Below are 18,995 nucleotides of genomic sequence, written 5' to 3' on the forward strand. Positions count from 1 at the left end.
AGGCCACGGGTGTTGTTCTTTAGTACATTGTTTTTTTGTTGTTGTTGTTATTTTGATCCTTCCACCAATAATTAAAAATAAAGAGATTTCACATTAAATCTTTGTTTTTAACTCCTTTTAAACAATCAGAAGGTGCCTCTGTTGTGGACCAGCATACCAACATGGCAGCAGTCAGCTGCAGATGAATCGTAGTTGCCCCCTCTGAAGAAGGGCCAACCTTGCCTGATTACTCATTGGTACCCCTGGCTTGGCTCTTATAGATATCCTGGTTTGCAACCCTGCTAAAGTGCAATCTGCACATTTTAAGAATGAGGAATATCCTGGAGCCTAGGATAACAGAAGAAAAGACAATTGCTCAAAACCCATGGCTTGCTAGAGGCAGTAATGGCCCCAACTTAGAATTCTCCCCACCCCATCTCCTACTTTGGGATTTATGGAACTAGGACATTGCATGCTAGGAAAAGTCCTTAAAGAGGAATAATTCCATTCCCAGGTCTATTGCTTATCTTTGGGTGGATGACTTTTGACAAGTCTGTCCAATTTCCCTCATCTATACAGCTATAATAATGGCATGTGCCCTACTTACTTCATTTTACTTACAATAGAATGGAATACTATTTTTTTAATGTTCTCTAAAAATAAGGAAAACAGTGATTTTTAGAACATTGGAATTAGCCAAAAGTCATGGGTTCTAGGGCTACTTCCTCCACAAGCCAGTTGTATGACCTTTTATAAGTTTCTTAAACTCTCCAGATTCAAATGGAAATATTTTATTTTCCATGATCTTTGCAAGGTTAATCTCATTCATCATGTTTTAAAATGTTTCTCTTGAACTAAAACCTTTATTACTTGGGCCTAACCCAAATGTGAATTAAACTAATAGAGAATAAAAATGGACTATTGAGCTGGGTCTATTTTATGGGAATGTCAGAAGCATACAGAGATGTTGATAAGGTGCCGTCATTTGAAACCTCAGCATCTCCCACCTTGGCACAGACCTCATCAAGAGTAGAGATCCAGAGCAGAGGTCAGAGAAGAAAAGTAGACATATAAATGACTGGAGAAGTACTTCCAGGATGCTGAGTCAGCTGAAACAGAGCTCCAGCTGAGCTCAATGGATCTTTTCTCAGTTACCTGGAACGTTGGCTGGAGACTGCTTGGCAGAGCCTGCTGGGAAGACAATTTTTAGTCCATCGATTCATTTAAGCTGGGCAGTTTGCCCCAGTACTTAGGCACTCAGACAAAAATGCCCTTAATCACTGGCAAACCCTGAGATGTAGAGATGGCCAGTGGCTCAATCAACACCCCAGGTCTGCCTGAAGAAAGATGGTCTAGAGAGCTCAGAGTGTCAGTCACTAAGCATTCACAAAAACTAAGCCTTGACTTTTCAGGCTAAAACTCTAAAAAAAAAAAAATCCCTAATTTTAGTGTCAGGAACATTCTACCTTAAGACCACTGCACTTTTGGGCTCCTGGGTGGCTCAGTAGGTTAAGTGTCTGACTTTGGCTCAGGTCATGATCTCACGGTTTGTGAGTTCGAGCCCCGCATCAGGCTCTGTGCTGACAGCTCGGAGCCTGGAGCCTGCTTCAGATTCTGTGTCTCCCTCTCTCTCTGGCCCTTCCCCTCTTGAGCTCTGTCTCTCTCTCTCTCAAAAATAAATAAACATTTAAAAAAAATTTTAAAAAGAGCACTGTGCTCTTTCACCCTCAGTCAAATCAAGAGCATCTAGGGAGCAGGTTTTGAGGGCATTGCTCATACTGTCCCCTCTGACTATCCCTGTGATCTATGCTGGACCAGCTAGTACTTATCCTAGGATATGTCTCCTCCAGGAAACTTTTCCTGGCCCCCTTCTTTCTATTGGATCCTATCCTGACATTCCTCAAAATTTTGCTCACTTTCCACTATTATATCACCTCCACAGCATATTGTAACCGCTTCTTTTCTTATTTACCTGCTTGATAAGACTCTTTGAGAGTATCTAATTATCAATCTGTAGTGTCTAGCATAGGAAATACATTAACTTCTTAAATGCTTATGGAGGGAAGGAGGCATAGGTGACTCTTCTGATGAAAATGAGCCAGGTATTGACTGAGGGAATCAAATGGTGCAACCAAGCTGTGACCAAAGTCCCCAAAAGCAGTACTAATAGTAGAATCCAGTGTCTGAAGGGTCAATACAGTTGGAGGAAAAACCAATCCTGGAATGGAGAATCAAAAGGACTTTGGTCTCCTTTTGACCCCATCACACAGTAACTGCCTAATGCAGGGCTAGACAATACATAGGCTTCAGCATCCTCATCTGAAAGTTTTGGGAGGACCAGGTGAGACCATTAGTGTATGAGTATTTTGAAAGCTTAAAGTGTCCTGTGAATACAACGGATTATTAAAGTATCACCACTGTGAAAGAATTAGGACTACTTCCTCTCATCAATGTATGCTTCCCGAAAGCCTATGATCAAATAAGAAAAAAAATCATCTGTTCCTGGTTATGAACATGCTTTTATAAGATTTCTTCATGAACTAAAAACTCTGACAACACAGAGATTATATCACATTTTCATAATCATGATAAGGATGCCTTAAGCAGATAGAACATCATAGAGTTCTCAAAACATACTAATGTTGGATTTTTATGAGAACTTCAGAAAGGCCAGTTAGGACAGCCCCAATTTACAGATGGTTAAACTGATATCCACTGCAGATAAGTGACTTCCTCAAGATTATATACTTGGTAAACATCTAGAATAATGCTAAGCACAAGTTCAAACATACTTATGGAAATATAGTGCTGGAAAGGGTCTAAAAGTAAACAATTCCAACTTTCTACATACTGAAGGAAACCTGTCTGACAGAGGGTAGAAGTAAATTGGCAATCACTTAAACACTTTTTATTTTCCAGACACAAATGCTTTCCCATTAATCTTTCATCTCAGGAGCCAGTTTACTCATTGTATAAAATATAATAATTAACATATTCCCTAGGTTTTTATAATGATGAAAGTAGATAATGTGTATGAAGCACTTAGCAAGGACAATTCCTGGCACATAGTAAGTATTCAATAAATGTGAGTTCTTATTACTCTTATTCCTATAATTTTCATTAGTCTACTTGTGTTTTTGTTTTTGTTTTTTCTGGATGCTATCCAGCCACTTGGATCCTTTTGTTTCAGATTCTTTCACTGCTTCAGGTGATTACAGGGAAATCTGTTTTCACGATTCTCTAAATCATCCTTGGTGGCGTGGAAATTGTTGGCCCTAATCTCTCTCTGCATCATAGAGACTTAGCAATGTGATGAATTGACAACAGCTGAGTCAAAGACAAAGCCTTTCAAGAAAGCTAGATTTTTTTTCTTCCAGAATCTGAAAGCAACCTATTTGGCAACTTGCCATTTCAATAGCATGACTGCGTGGCATTCAGTATCCTAAAAATGTAGATGCAATTCTTGTAAAATAAAGTTTTACAGCGACAACTAACTCTAATTTGAAGTATACTACATGAAGTGTCTTACTTATGTTAAACCCTTTGAGCGTGACCCAGAATGTGGGCAAGACCATCCATTGGAATGTAGAGATAAACTATTAGAATCTCAAATTCTGCATTAGCGCAATCTCTTCTTTGACTTTTACATTTAAAGTGGGTATTTTGTGTTCATAATATATTACTGCAGTTGCACATGTACAGAGTTTCTTAGTGAATGTACATGTATTTGGGGGTCTGTGATCATAATTTTTATAAGACATGTAATCACACAGGTTTTAAAATCAATGGTTTATAAACATTCTGAGATTAGCAGGTGTTCAAAAAGTTACTATATCAAAATCTTCACCATTATCCATAAAAATAAAATAGAAGAGATTGCCCACATATAAACTAATGTTGTCATTTTACTGTTTTCAGTATGAATTTGAAATTAGTTCAGTTGCCTAAATATGTACTCTGTAATTCTTTATAAAACCTAATTAATATTTATTACAGTCACTGTATAGAAAATGGGTGTAATATGCTACCAACATTCAAAGGAAACATTCCAAAGAACTGATGCGAAAGTAAACTCAAATCCAGCAAAGACCATGACACCCTTCCTTTATAGCAGTAGACCAAATCTTAGTCAATATTTTCATAAATTTTCATGGTACAAACAGAGACAAATACCAAGTGCCAGGTAACCAAGTTACACCTCACTTACTTCAGGAAATGCTGTCATAAGCATGATTCAATTCTCACTTTCAAGTCTGAGATGATTCTAGATGCATGGCCTCCCCTCCAAAAGTGAAAGATGTCTTCTCCATGCTCCTCAGGGTAGTTAATCACTTCTAGGGATTGACAGATATATGGGAATCTTTCAGAGAATTTTTTCCCCCATTTTCAGTTCTGTTTCCTCCCTTGGAGGTTTAGTGATGAAAGGTTACAGACTGAATGTGATCTTCCCACAAATTCATATGTTGAAACCCAACCCCCAATGTGATGATAAAAGGACGTGGGGCCTTTGAAAACCTATTAGATCGTGAGGGTACAGTCCTCATGAATGCGATCAGTGCCCTTAAAAGAGATTCCAGAGAACTTCCTTGCCTCTTCCTCCATGTGAGGACACAGTGGGAAGATAGCCATCCATGAACAGGAAGCAGACTCTCATCAGACCCCAAATCTGCCAGTTTCCTAATCCTGCACTTCCCAGCCTCCAGGACTGTGAGAAATCTTTGTTGTTTAAGCCACATAATCTACGGTATTTTTGTTATAGTACTCTAGGTAGACTAAGACAGGGAAAATAGTGAGGTAAGCCCCACGGATCTCTGCAGATACCCTCAGACACCAGAATCTTCCGAGACTACTTTGGAGAAATATACTACCGCCCTGACTCCATTCTAACAATTTCCCTATGACCAAGCAAGCCTGGCAACCTAAATCATGATACCCTGAAAAACATAACTTTTCACTAATGAATGTCCAAGGCTAAGTTTCCTAATCATTTATGAGTCGTAAACTGAATGATCACCAAAATATTTTGCCTTCCTTTCGGACACCAGGAATACTACATTTCTCAACTTTTTAAAATCTAAATGGAGCTATGCAACAAGTTCTGTCCAATAGAATGTGCAAAGAAGTGATGTAAGCTACTTCCAAGCCAGGCCCTAAAGAGTCCTAGAATCATCCTTACTATTTACCTCTTATCATTATCTGACCAGATGCAAAGTATCCAGTGGAAAACTTTAAAAAGACCATGGAAATGAGCAGAACACTAAAGAAAAGAAACTTAGTCATAACTCATGAAAGGAGAAATGATAAGTTGGACTTGATTAAAATTAAGAACTCCAGTTCTACAAAAGTCACTGTCAAGAGAATGAAACAAACAAGCCACAGGCTGGGAGAAAACTCTTACAAGATACATATCTGATAAAGGACTAATATTCAAAATAGACAAAGAACCCTTAAAATCGATAATAGGGAAATAAGCAGCCCAACTAAAAAATAGGACAGAGGATCTGGACAGATACCTCACCAAAGATGGCAAATAAATACATAAAAATATCCTTAAAATCATTTGTCATTAGATAATCGTGAATTAAGACAAAAAAGAAATGCTTCTGCATAGCCATTTTCTAATAGCTAGAAATTAGGAAATTGTTTGGATTTTTGGTTAAAACCCAAAAAACTTGCAGAGATTCAGGGATGGCTCAGAAATGGTAAAATCAGGCCTAAGATGCTGCTGCTAAAACTACTTTTCTCAGAAGAAGCCAGCTCCCATGGATCTCATGAGGGCCAGCAGGGGAATCCTAGGGTAAGAAACACCTGGGTTCTTCCATCTCTCCACCTGGACTCCTGGGAACACACTGATCTTTTGCCATGTTCATAGTTTTGTCTTCTCCATTATGTCCTATATGGTTGGTGTCACATGTTGCAGGACCTTATTGGGTGGCTTATTTCAGTTGGTAATATACATTTGAGGATCCTTACATGTCCTCTTGTGGCTCAGTAGCTTGTTTCTTTTTGTCACTGAATGGCATTCCGTTGCCTGGATATACCCTATTTTATGTTTTTTTTGTTTTGTTTTATTTTGTTTTGTTTTGTTTTGTTTTGCTTATTGAAGGACATCTCAGTTGCTTCTATATTTGGGCAGTTAGGAAGAAAGCCTCTGTCCACATAAAAAATATATAATAAAAACAAACTGAGAATACCAATTGTAAACAACACATGTAAAACAACAGAAACTCTCACTCATTGTTGGTGATTACAGCTACTTTGGAAGTCATTTTGGCAGCTTCTAACAAAGCCAAACCTAATGTTACCATATGATTCAATAATTGTACTCCTAGGTATTTACCTAACTGAAAATGGATGTTCACACTAGAACATGCACATGAAAGTTTATAGCAGATGTATTCATAATCACCAAAAACTAGAGGCAGCTGGGAAATTCTCCAACAGGTGAATGGATGAGTAAACTATGATGCATTCATATAATGGAATGTTACTTGGTGACTAGAAAAAAGATGTGATCTATGGAACCATAAGAGACATGTGTTAGTCTTGGATGCATGTTTCTAGGTGAAAGAAATCAGTGGGGGTGTTGGGGCACTGCTTACTCAATGGTTCCAATTGTACCACATTTTGGAAATACAGAATTGGTGGAATGGTAGAAAGATCAGTGGTGATGGAAGGATACAGTTTTGAATAAGTGAAGCTCCAGGGATATTCTGTGGCATTGAAACTATTTGATGTTATTGGACTGATAGAATGTGGAATGTGGCAAACTAAACTAACTGTGTTACAAATGTCTGAAACAACAGAAGGGGACAGGGACAAAAGGTACTGATCTAAATAACTGCAAATGAGTAGAACCTGCAAGACCAAGGTAAAAGAAAACTGACATAAGTAATGAATTTTTGCTAATAAAGTTGTCTTCCCTGGGGATACACACACACACGGGAGCGTGCATGCGCGCGTGCGCGCGCACACACACACACACACACACACACACACACACACAAATTCTGAAACCACTATACATAATGGCACAATTAAGAAAACGAATGGCAGTTGGGGAAGCCAGGTTTCTCATGTTGAAGTGGGAGATTACAAATAAGAGACTAGACTGATTCATGTGGTAATGGATTACTGTTGAAGACATCAGTAAGAACTTATGTTTATTTTAATATAGGAGTAGATGGTGACATAAAGAAAAAGTCATATGTTTATGTATATATACATACATTTCTTTGCTCTGTCAGATGATTCTGTAACAACAGCATACCCAGCACCCAGTTGTTATTTTCTATTATCATTGTCCAGTAGAAGATCCAGAGTCTTTTGGAGAAGTGGTTGTGTCTAGGACTGGGGAGGAAATATACAATAGGAACCTGGAGTGTTTCATAGAACCAGTAGGGAGGTGCTGAAAAAAAAAGCACAGTGAAAGGACTATGAATATATTAATAAATGGGGATAAAAAGACAAATATCCCTTGCAGAAGAATTACAAATAATTTACATAGATACTGCATCCTCAAAAGAAGTGTTTCTGCTGCACTTAGTAACTTTCTTTCAAAGAGCACAGTAGCATGGGAAGGGGATTGACAAGGGAATAGTAACTTTACAGTGGAGAATCACAACATAAATTACTTCAACCAAGTGATTAAAGCAATCACCGACAATGGTAAGTCATTTTGATGAAAATATCCTTAATATCATGTAATGAAAGTGGTACTTTACCTCTATAATCTGCCTCCCAAATACCCATAACCCCACTAAAAAAAAGTCATTAATTATTCATGTAGAACAGAACATACTTTCCCAACCTTCCCAACTGAACTGAACTGACCATAAGTAAGAAACAAATATTTAAGCCGCAAACATTTTTAGAAGTGTTTGTTACAACAGCCAGAAAAGTTGACCAATACAGATTCCTTTGAAAATATGATGAAAGACCTTTCCCTTCCTCACAGAACAGTGCAAGTATGTCCATACATACAAAAGATGGGGTGCAGATTTCAGGAGCCCATTAGGGACCCCATTACACTTTTTGCTGGGAAGAATCTAGTAATCAGTATCAACACAGGGTCCTACATTTCCCCAGTGGTGCTTTAAAATTCTTCCACCATCACAACTTTTATTTTGAATATTTTTATTTGGGGTTTGATTAATCTGGTAGTTTCCCTCCTACCAAAGCCCAAATACTTTGAAACCTAACTTCTTTCTTTTGGTCTACAATTCCCAGAGGGACAGATGAGTAAAGTACCACAGGCAGTTGTCCAAGGTATCCATGGAGTCCAGTAGTGCAGAAACTTTCTCCTTCCCATTGGGAGAAACCGACTGAGCTTTTGGTATAGCATTGGCTCACCAGGACTGAGGACAACTATGAGCTATGGAGTGTAACTGAACAGACTTTCTAGCTTCAACTATGCCAACAAAACATCATTTCCAATATAGTTTCTTTGTCTCTCTTTTATGTCTCCAGATCTGGGTAAGTTTACCAAGTTGTACCTGATATTGAGAGGAACTAAAAAGCAACCACACACCAACACTAAGATTGATTGCCATGTGTCACCTTGATGCTGTAGTCATACTCACCCCTAACTTCACTCTCCCCACCCTCTCCTTCACTCATATTATAATCAATATCTGTGTCTCCATTTCCCTTGTTCCTCCAGCTCCCCCAGGTTAATCAATGGCACCTGGCAGTAAAAGTAGTATTCAAATCAATTGTATAATCTGGCTGCATTAAAAAAAAAATTGTAGAATGTGGTTTTGAAATTTTCCCAATGTATAAGTGGTTTGTAGAAATAAATGTGCATTTACTTCTATATCTGCTTGTTTGTGAATTTTTAATTATTTACTGGTAATCTGAGCAGCTTTTTTAACCAGCAAACACAGTGTGGCACAACTGACAATGATAACTAAATCATGGTGGCTAGAAGCCCAACTTTTCCCAGATTTCCCTCCCTCAAGTAGTTCTTACAATCACTGGAGAGGCTTATAGATCAAGAATCAGTCCGCCAAATCAGGATCATCTACAGCTTCTAGTCCCCAGTAGCTCCTCAGAGTAGCTGCTTTTGGCTTGATTAGGCTTCTATGACAGATGCTACCAGAAGAAATGAGAATGCAACCAACCCTGATGCTTCTGGACCTAGTACAGGGTTGCTATACCTTTTAGCCAGAAACCCATGTGGCACCTCCTCTGACAGAAGATGACCCTTCCTACTTCTGGAGTTGATGGCTGGGAAGGAGTAGGTACAAAAGAGTCATGAACCCAAAAGAGTAAACACCTTTACTGATACAACTCTCAACTTACACACACAACCAGTCACCTTTTCCCAGAGGAGCTGGGTTAGACCAACTTTTAGCTTCAGCTGTATTCAGAACTTCCATTTCCAGAGACTTTTTCTCAGAAGTTTCTTCAATCCATCTGTCCACTTGTTCATGCAAAGGACCACATAGGAGTCACTACCTTGACTGCACCTAAGCCCTATCATGGGTGCAGTCAAGATAACGTGGTAAATACTCCATTGCATACTTACACAAACACAAAAAATAGATATAAACTGGTTGCACAATACTAGGACTTTCTGTAAGTTACTCATAAATATTACTTTTATGTTTTAATTGCTCTTTATATTTTTATTCTCAAGAAAAATAACGCATATTTATTTACGTATGTACCAATGTTTAAGAATATCACTTAGTCCCCATATGCTGAAGAAGAAATCATTATCCAAGGAGAAACAAAAGTCAGAATGGAAAGTTTTTGGGGTGCCTGGGTGGCTCAGTTGGTTAGAAGGCTGACTTTGGCTGAGGTCATGATCTTATGGTTCATGGGTTCGAGCCCCGCATCCGGTTCTGTGCTGACAGCTCAGAGCCTGGAGCCTGCTTCAGAATCTGTGACTTCCCCTCTCTCTCTGTTCCTTTCCCAGCTCATGCTCTGTCTCTCAAAAAATAAATAAACGTTAAAAAATTTTTTTAGAATGGAAAGTTTTTCTCCCAAGTTTATTTGTCGTTGAGTGTGTTGTTTATTTCCATCTTCATGAACAGAAAATTATTACCTTTATCTACAACATTATGGGATTTTAACCCATAAATGATCAGTTGCCAGATTGACACTACTCATATTGTTAGTTTTATTTTTCAATGTCTGAAAGAAAAGATTTGATGTCAGTCACTATTAATGTAATATAAAAATATACATAAAGCAATTGTCAGAAAAATGTTAGAATTTCATTCAACTCACACAAATCATTAAGTATAGAATATTAAGAGGTCAGATTATTTTGAATACTAAGATAAGTAATAGAGCTTTGGATTTAGCAATGTCATTCTAATTCATAGTTGAAACAGTTAATGGCATTGGGGTATGTACTTAATCTGCATAGATTAAAGGAATCTAGAGGAATAGAATACGTTGCAAGAGACCTTCTGGGTTTTGGTTTGCTCCATAATAATTTGGAAAACAATGTAGAAATTTGTACACTCCTTAGGTTTTCTTCCTCTACTTAATATTTACTTTGTAATGCAATGATACTAATGACTTGTATTTGCATAACACTTCGTAATTTTCAGAGGCTATCAAATCCATTGTTTTGCCTGGACTTTCCAATATCCCTATAAGAAAGTAAAACAGGATTAACACCCGGTTTTAAAATGAAAGAAAAGAACAACTGGCAGGAGCCACAAGGCTTGGTGAAATCAGCATAAACAGAAACTTGGAGTCTAGAAATCAGTTCTACAGAATTTCAGTAGAGGTCTTTACACTCCTCATCTTCTTTAAGTCAAATGAGTTAAAATTTGAGTCTGGCTTCAACTTCCTGAGTAACCTGGTCAAATAAGCCACCACTCCTAAATCTCAGTTTCCTCATCTATACAATAGGAAAATTTCTTGCAACTTCATCAAGGTATGTGAAATTACCAGGACTTGTATAAGTGCTTAATAAATATTTATTCTTTTCTCCTCCTTCTATTATTTCCAGGAAGCCCCAGTCACACTGTCATAGCCCCTTTGAAGATTAATCTCAAAAAAACCACAATCAGTATTCATCTGTAACTCGAAAGATGTAAAGTTGAGAAACCATGTTGGGTAGTAAATTCAGTGAGGTGAGACAGTCTGCTAGGAAGTTCCAACATTTCTCTGAATTCTGTCTTGCCCCAACTCCATAAAACAACTTGCTACATCTGCAGATCTCCCCAAGGGCAACCTATCTCAAAATATTCACCTCCTTCCATCCACCTAGTTATGGGTGCCCTTGGCATACATCACTTTACTTGCTTGATTAAAAGACCCTGTGGCTTATCATTATATGAAAGGAATCCTTTGGCTTTGGGCTGGACCCCACACAGCTATAGCACATTATTTTGTCATTCTAACTCCCAGCTGGATATCTGTGAGATTTCAAGGTGCCATATGATCAGAGGAGTCAGTGTGGTACAGCAGATGAACACTGGACAGGATGAGGCAGACATGGGTCAGAAGCTTAATCACATCTAGGCATTGACTCAATAAAGTCTTTCTGAGATTCCTATTCTTCGTGTCCAGAATAAAGATGATGAAGATGTAGTAGACTGATCTTTACAATCTTATGAGTCTATGATGCAAAGGAGCCTTGTGGTCTTTGGCCCAATAATGTCAAAGAACAAAATCACACAAAATCCAATAAAGAAACAAAAATGGCATGGGAAATCTAAGGTGGTACAAGGGTTAATTTGTTAAAGTGTGAACCAGATGTTGAAAGACTTGCCAAACAGTCGATTAAAGCATGGAACGGAAACTTAGATGAGATGGATAGATTTGGTAGAGGGAGTAGGGTGAGGAGTGTGGGAGAAAGAGATGAAGGTGAGCAAATCTTCAAAGAAATTTGAGTTGCCTGAGGAGACACAACCAGGCAAGGGGCCAGGAAGCCCCTTCTGTGGAAAAAAAATGTACTTTGGCAACAAGAAGTGAAAGATTTTGGCTGGCCTGCTTATTCTAGGTCCCTCCTTCCTCCCAAAAATCTTGCATTCATTGCCAGATTATTCATCCTAATTCACCCAAATGTGCCTGGGGGATCTTATAAAAGGCTTTGTAAATGGGGTATAATTTGGCAGTCTTAGGAGATGAGTAGAAACTCATAGGGCCATTGAACTCCAAGCATAAGGAAGTACAGAAAGCATCTATTTGGTGAAGCACTTCTTTGGGTGCAGATACTGTGCTAGGTGCATAGTATGCCTCTCCTATAAACTGCACACCACCACCAGAAAGTAATTATTACCCCCATTTTACAGATGAGGAAAAAGAGTCTCAGAGAGGCTAAGCAATTTGCCTATAGTTTACTATAGTTCACTTGGCCCTCAAGTTTAAAACCTCCTAATTTCAAAATCTACCCTAAATCCATTGTGCAATTTCTCTTTTCCCACCATACCTCTCAACACATACAAAGCCACAGAGTCACAGAAGAATAGGTCTTGAAAAGTACTGTCTTTGCTTTCTCTGTATAAATAGAAGTACTGTTAGTGAGGTATGACAGTTCGAGATGTGGTTCAAAAGATAGGTTGAGGCCACGTTAGTGGTCTTGAAAACTTTAATGTAATCTTGTGGACAAGGGGATACCATTGATGTTCTGAAGGAATGGCAGAAGACAGACAAGTTGATAGATAATTAGTCTGATCTCTGGGCATAGTTCCTGGCACTGCCTCATGCCTCATTAGGTGTTTTTATGATGTTATCAGAATCATTTTTATTCTTGAGAAATGTCATCATCTAAAGTAGGTTTAGGTCTTTTCAGGCTACCTCTGCTATCTGTGATTAAACTCCTTTGGGGTCCATCATCAGTATATTAGTTCTAGATGTCTAAAGATGTTAAGCCCATTTCCCTAATCTAAGGGAATAAGAAATGCAGTTGCAGATATCCTGTTTATCTTACCTATCAGATTCTGATCAAGAGAATATTCCCTTTAAATAATGGTTCCTTGATGGGAACCCCATCAGGAAGTATCTATACCCAGTAGCATTCAGAGAGAGTTCTTTTCCTCATTAGAAATTTGGATTCATGTTTCTTTCCTGTTTTATGAACCATAACCCTTGCTTCCTAAAACAAAACCAGCCTGTTGTAAGTTATTTTTTTACATCATGCTCTATGCAAGAAAAGCAGAAGCTCATGTGAAAAAAAATAAAATAAAATAACAATAATAGTAATTACGGGACCAGTGCCACATGACAGCAGCAATAACAGCTTTCAAAATCCTTTGAGTGCAAAAGTCTTACTTGTTTTATGAGCCGACACATGGAGCTAGTCTTAAAAATAAAAAATAAGAATGGTTTCTTGCAGTTCAGATTTCATCAGAAAAAAAATTGCATCTTTAATTAAGATTTATGGGCCTCGGTAGGGCCCAGCAAGAGGAGAGAAATGGCTCAAGAGTGTAAAAACTAACAGTTAAAAATGGGGAAATATGATTAAGGGCCTTTAATTCCTCCTGCCTCTTTTGCAGGGCTTCCAGTGGCCCCAGGCAAAACCAGGCACTTATTGTCTTTAAAACAGCATTATTCTTGGCATAAAATGTTTATGAATCAAGATGAAACTTGTAAGGAATAATAATATCAACCTTACTTGAAAGGCTTTTCTTGCTAGAAACAATATTTAGTTTAATAAAAAAAATTCTTAAGAGAAAAAACATGCATAAAAGCTTATATGCAAGGGAAGATGTATATAAATTGATGTCTTGCCTGGTGTTGGTTGAGCATTTTTCAGTTTTCATAGTAGCATATGCTGGATCTCGCTGGATCTTGTTAAAAACTTTGAGATGTAGTCAGGACAGATATTAGGATCTCTACTTTGAAGATGAAGATTCTTTTCCAAGATGTTAGGCTACTTGTTCAAAGAGTAGAAAGGGACATAAATAAAAGTTTGATTCGAAGTTCATACTCACTCTAGTGTATCATAAAGCTGTTTCTCTAAGAATTTATCTGTGCATGTTATTTCTACATCACATACACATTTTTTAAGTTTCATGAGGGGCATTTTTCAAAAATGGAATGAAGAAAACCCAATAGTATATATTTCAATACTCTATTAAAACTGAACAATAAAGATACCTTGTGCATGGATATTAAAGTGTTATTATGAAATAATATACACTTAATTTGATACAGAAAATAGAATTCATCAAGTTTCAGCTTACATTCCTCCCCAACACATTAAAAATCACATTTGAGAACAAATCATTCCAAAAATACCTGTAGCCATCATTGTCCCCTCCATCACAAAGACAATTAATTATTCAATCCCATATTTGTTATTTTACTGAGAACGATTCCATCTCTTCTTTCTCTACAAATAGCATCTTCTAGGGAAGGAACTGTCATCATCACTTATTACTCTACTCTAACTGAAGTTGGGAATGTCGTCAATATATGATTTGTCAATTAAGTAGGACTTGCTTTAATTTTTAAAATTACTTCCTTAATGCTTCAAGGCATGTCCTTTTGATCTCATACTTTGATATTAATATATAAGCCATTCCTCTCATGATTGCATGGCTTAAATGATTCCTCACTCAATCCATCTTCTCAAATTCAAGTTTCAATCCAGTTCTAGCTCTACCATCCACATGAGCATCCTGTTCCTCCCAATGAGAAGAAGGAACACCTGTGGTGTCCATACCCAGCACTGGAATTTTAACTCATTTTGCTCTAAAGAGTTACAAATCTGGTAGTTACTCTTCTGACAACCTCAACTTTCCAGAAAGAGAAGAGAACCCAAAAAGTAGATGAAAAAGACTTTCCACAGGGTATTCAATATATTCATTATGCATAAAAGCGGTCCTCATTTTCTCACCGTTCTCACTAGATGAATCACTTCCATGATTTTAGAAAATATCCTTATGAAGATGATTCCTAAATCAATTCCTTTAGTCCCAAGACTGTTCCCAAACATTATCCCTAAAATCATCTGATTGAGAAACTGCGTATCTAACCACTAATGCAAACTCATTTAATTTAAAATTAAATTCATGATTGTGTCCCCAAAACTCTCTTTCCTTAGGTCCTCTAACAGTACTTGCTGTACTCATTCACCTGAAATACCTCCATTTCTATCAATACCCTTTCCATTTTTCAATGATTGGCTTGAATCCCATCATTTTGATGCAGACTCATGATCTCTTCAACTAAAATTGATCTCAATCACTTTTGAACTTCTAAAACCTATTGTAATTCTAATTGTTACCCAAGTATCTAAAACCAGTGATCTGTGTGATGTCAATAGAAATGCCTTTTTTGAAATAACTGTGCTTCAGTTTTATAAATGAAAAAAGTGTTTAAGGAGAGTTATCTCTGAAGTGAGTTGTGCAAGGTGAAATCGTGAGATACAGGGGGAAAAACATTAAATTTTCTATTTAAATCTATCTTAAATGGGAATCTATCTATTACTTGGGAATTAATCTATTAATTGGGAAATTAATTTTATCTATATCTGACATACAAGTTGCCTGCATTGAAACTTGTGTGAAAAGGTCTCATGTCCCATGCAATGCACAGGATTTCTCAGAAAACAGCAAAAATTTCTTGAATTCAAAGGATAGACAGTGGGGACCTCATTCTTCCATTTGCTTTCCAATTAAGGCCAGGTGTTGCAGTTCACTTGTGCTTAATCAAGTGGATTTATGGGTAAGGATGTCTATTATTAGCTATATTACCTTCACAATGAAGCAAACTAGCTTAAAATATTTCTTTCAAACTTATTTGAAAGAAATAAGTTAAAAACAGTAATGCAAACACAAATAATAAGAAAATGGCAGAGCTGAAATATCTATGTGTAGAATAAGCTCTTTATCAGGAATTCTATGAGAAAAAAATGAGTTATATAATTAGACTCATGGCAATATAGACTTTTAACCCCATGCTAATATGTATAGATCCATGAGATACAGCTATTGTAGTTATGATGTCATCATATTTGGGGGACACTATAATATATACATACATCATTTAAAAATTATATTTTATGATCTAATGTTCATGATCTATCAATACTATAGTGTCTTTTATAACTTATAAGTGAATATTCATATATACGGTTGCTTTTTTGTTTCTTTTTATGAATAGAGATATACAATTATGTAATTTGGAGACCACTGCCCTGGAAACCTAATTCTCATACAAGGGCTTCTAGATAGTGCATTGGTGGAGAGGTACTAGTGATGATGGTAGTACCAAATCCCTAGTGTCCCACAGAGATGCAAGTTGATTGGGCACTCCAACACTACAGAGTCAAATCTAGTGCTTAACATCAACACCACCACTGCCACAGATCTCAGCCACAAACATCCTATAGGAAATAGGCCAGGCTTCAGATGCTACAGCACTGTAACAATTTAACTCATTGAGTTGTTGACATCCATAATTTTTCTACGTGACCCTAGAGCAGCAAGGTCAGACAACATCAAGAAAACCTAGAACCATTTCATGGAATCACTTAGTTCTTTAAGTCTCCCCTCGTGATCTAATAATTTCCTTTCCTTTTTTTCAGCTTTATTATTTTCCATCATTTTATCTTCTATTTCACCTATTCTCTCTTCTGCTTCTTCAATCCTCATTGTCACAGTATCCAGTTTATTTTGCATCTCAGTTATAGCACTTTTTATTTCATCCTGACTAGTTCTTAAGTCTTTGATCTCTGCAGCAAGGGTTTCTCTGGTGTCTTCTATGCTTTTTTAGAGCCCAGCTAGTAGTCTTATGACTGCCGTTCTAAATTCTTGTTCAGATATATTGCTTACATCCATTTTGAGCAACTCCCTGGCTGCGATTTCTTCTTGACCTTTCTTTTGGGGAGACATTCCTCCATCTTGTTATTTGGCTAAGTTTCTGTCTTTTGAATGTTTTAAAAGTTTGTTACATTTCCTGCATCTGAGAATACTGCTATATTAAAAAGGGGTCATACGTTGCCCAGGCCATGGCAGTTCAGGCAGTATTTCTTGTGAATGCTGTGTGCACTCTGCTGTTGCATTTTGGCTGCTCTTTCCCACTACTCAGTCCTCTGCAGAGTTCCTCCTTGTTTGCAGTGGTGGAGTGTTTGGACATTTAACTAGGTGTGCTTTGGTTTGTTTGTTGAAGTAACCCTGGAAAAAGGGAGGAGGGAAAAAAGAGAAAAAGGAAAGAGAAAAAGAAACCCCCCCAAAAAAAAAGAGAAAAGGAAAGAGAAAAAGAAACAGAAACTCAAAAAACTATAAAGCTGATTCCAAAGAAAAAGGAAGGAAAAAAAAAACAAAGAAGAAGAAAAGGAAAAAGAAAGGAGCAAAAAAGAAAAAAAAGAAAGGAAAAAAATAAAGAAAATAGCCTAATTACAAAAGAAAAAAAGAAAGAAGAAGGAAGGAAGAAAGAAAGAAAGAAAGAAAGAAAGAAAGAAAGAAAGAAAGAAAGAGCTGTCTGTGTTGTTTTGAAGACTTCCATTTTCAGGGCATTTGGTACATGGGGGTGGTGGCTGTGTTGGTCTTCTGGAGGAGAGGCTCATAAGTGATGAATCACTGAGTTCTATTCCTGAAGTCAATGCCACACTGTATGTTAACTAACTTGAATTTAAATCAATAAATTTTAAAAAGAAAGAAAACCTAGAACCATAACTTTTGTCCAGTGATTAATCCTGCTCTTCATCATGTCAAACATCCAGTCTCTTGCCACCATCACTTCCTTAGCCCTGACAAATTTCATCTCTTAGGACCTTGTATATTCTTGCCTTTCCTCTATGATCAAGACCACCCTAGACCATCAGACGTATTCTAGTAACAGTGAACTCAAAGGGAAGTGGTAAGACTCCCAATTCCTTTCTACCAAGGGTCTTAGCTGCTTCTTTGTAGTTTTGTGGATTCAAACATGTGGGGAAGATGCTGTCTTCCAAGCTCCACATGACAGCATCTGAGACACAAATGGAAGTGGAAAGTTTAGAAGAAGGCAGACTCTTACTTCCTCCATCAATATCCTCAAAGCCCCAATTTCTTTCCAGGCATGGACCCATTACTTGGATCTTCTCATTTTTTCTGATAATTCCACGTAGAACAAGGGAAAACAGTAGAGTGTAGAGGTTTGCAACACAGGATTAAGGGCCAGATGGCCTGGATCACCTCACAATGCTACCACTGACCTGCTGTGTTGCCCTTGGGCAATCAACAAGGTCTTTCTGGCCTCTCCTTGCTGGTGGAATGAAAAGGAAACTGAGGCACTGAGAATTCAATGAGCCACTTCTTATAAAATACTTTTTACAGAGCTATCTTTCACATAAAAGTACCTAATAAATGTTAGCATTAGGAATTACTATCATTATTACTATAAATTTTCTGTTTTCCAAAAACTTCGAACACCATATGCTATTCTCCATATTTATTTGCTTAATGGTTAAATGAAGAAGTAGTTGAATAACTGAGTGATGCGTTTTGCCTATTATATCAAAATTGTTTTAGAAGTGTGAATTTCTTTAAACATAATGTAAGCCCACAATATTAAGATTGTTCCTAATTTGTATGTCTTCTCTACAATGCCTTATAATGCTGTCAATATTTTTTTGCTTCTCAATAAATATGGAATAATCACACACGCAAAAAAAAAAAATATCTGCCAAGCAGCCAATGCATATTTTTTTCTTTGGTTGGCCTCAAATTTTCATGACTTTAACCAAGAAAAATGACAACTGATAACAGGAATCTGAAAAATGACATGTTCCCTTCTCTCCTATGTAATTTTTAGTTGCCTATGTTGTCTGTCTTCCCTCTGGAGTTGCCTGTATTCCACCAACATAGTTTTAATCATCAGGGAACTCCCAGGAATGACTCTAGAGGAGACCTCTTAGACCTGCACATACCCATCACCAGCACTTCCATGTGGAAAACCTCCTACAGTGCCTCTACTGCATGGCCTCAATCTAAAAAGGCATAAAAACCAGGAAATCTTTGGGCTTGATCAGAGCCCTAGAGACATACTGGTGCCAAGCTGAGAGTAACTGAAAAGGTGAAGACATTGCCAAATACATGAATGTTAAACACAGGAGAAGAAAT

The 18,995-nt window shown here is 37.4% G+C and overlaps 1 long non-coding RNA gene across 1 annotated transcript in view; it reads right to left on the reverse strand.

Moving 5' to 3' along the window:
• Window positions 1–4,200: 4,200 nt before the first annotated feature.
• Window positions 4,201–18,995, reverse strand: part of LOC122204098 — a 30,310-nt gene continuing 15,515 nt past the window's right edge. The window contains exons 2-3 of the long non-coding RNA XR_006195491.1: window positions 7,209–7,387; window positions 4,201–4,313 (exon numbers count right to left, since the gene is read on the reverse strand). This is a non-coding gene — a long non-coding RNA (uncharacterized LOC122204098). The remainder of the gene's footprint in view (window positions 4,314–7,208; window positions 7,388–18,995) is intronic.

This window comes from Panthera leo, chromosome D3 (genome assembly GCF_018350215.1).
Source record: "Panthera leo isolate Ple1 chromosome D3, P.leo_Ple1_pat1.1, whole genome shotgun sequence".
NCBI classification, from domain to species: Eukaryota; Metazoa; Chordata; class Mammalia; order Carnivora; family Felidae; genus Panthera; species Panthera leo.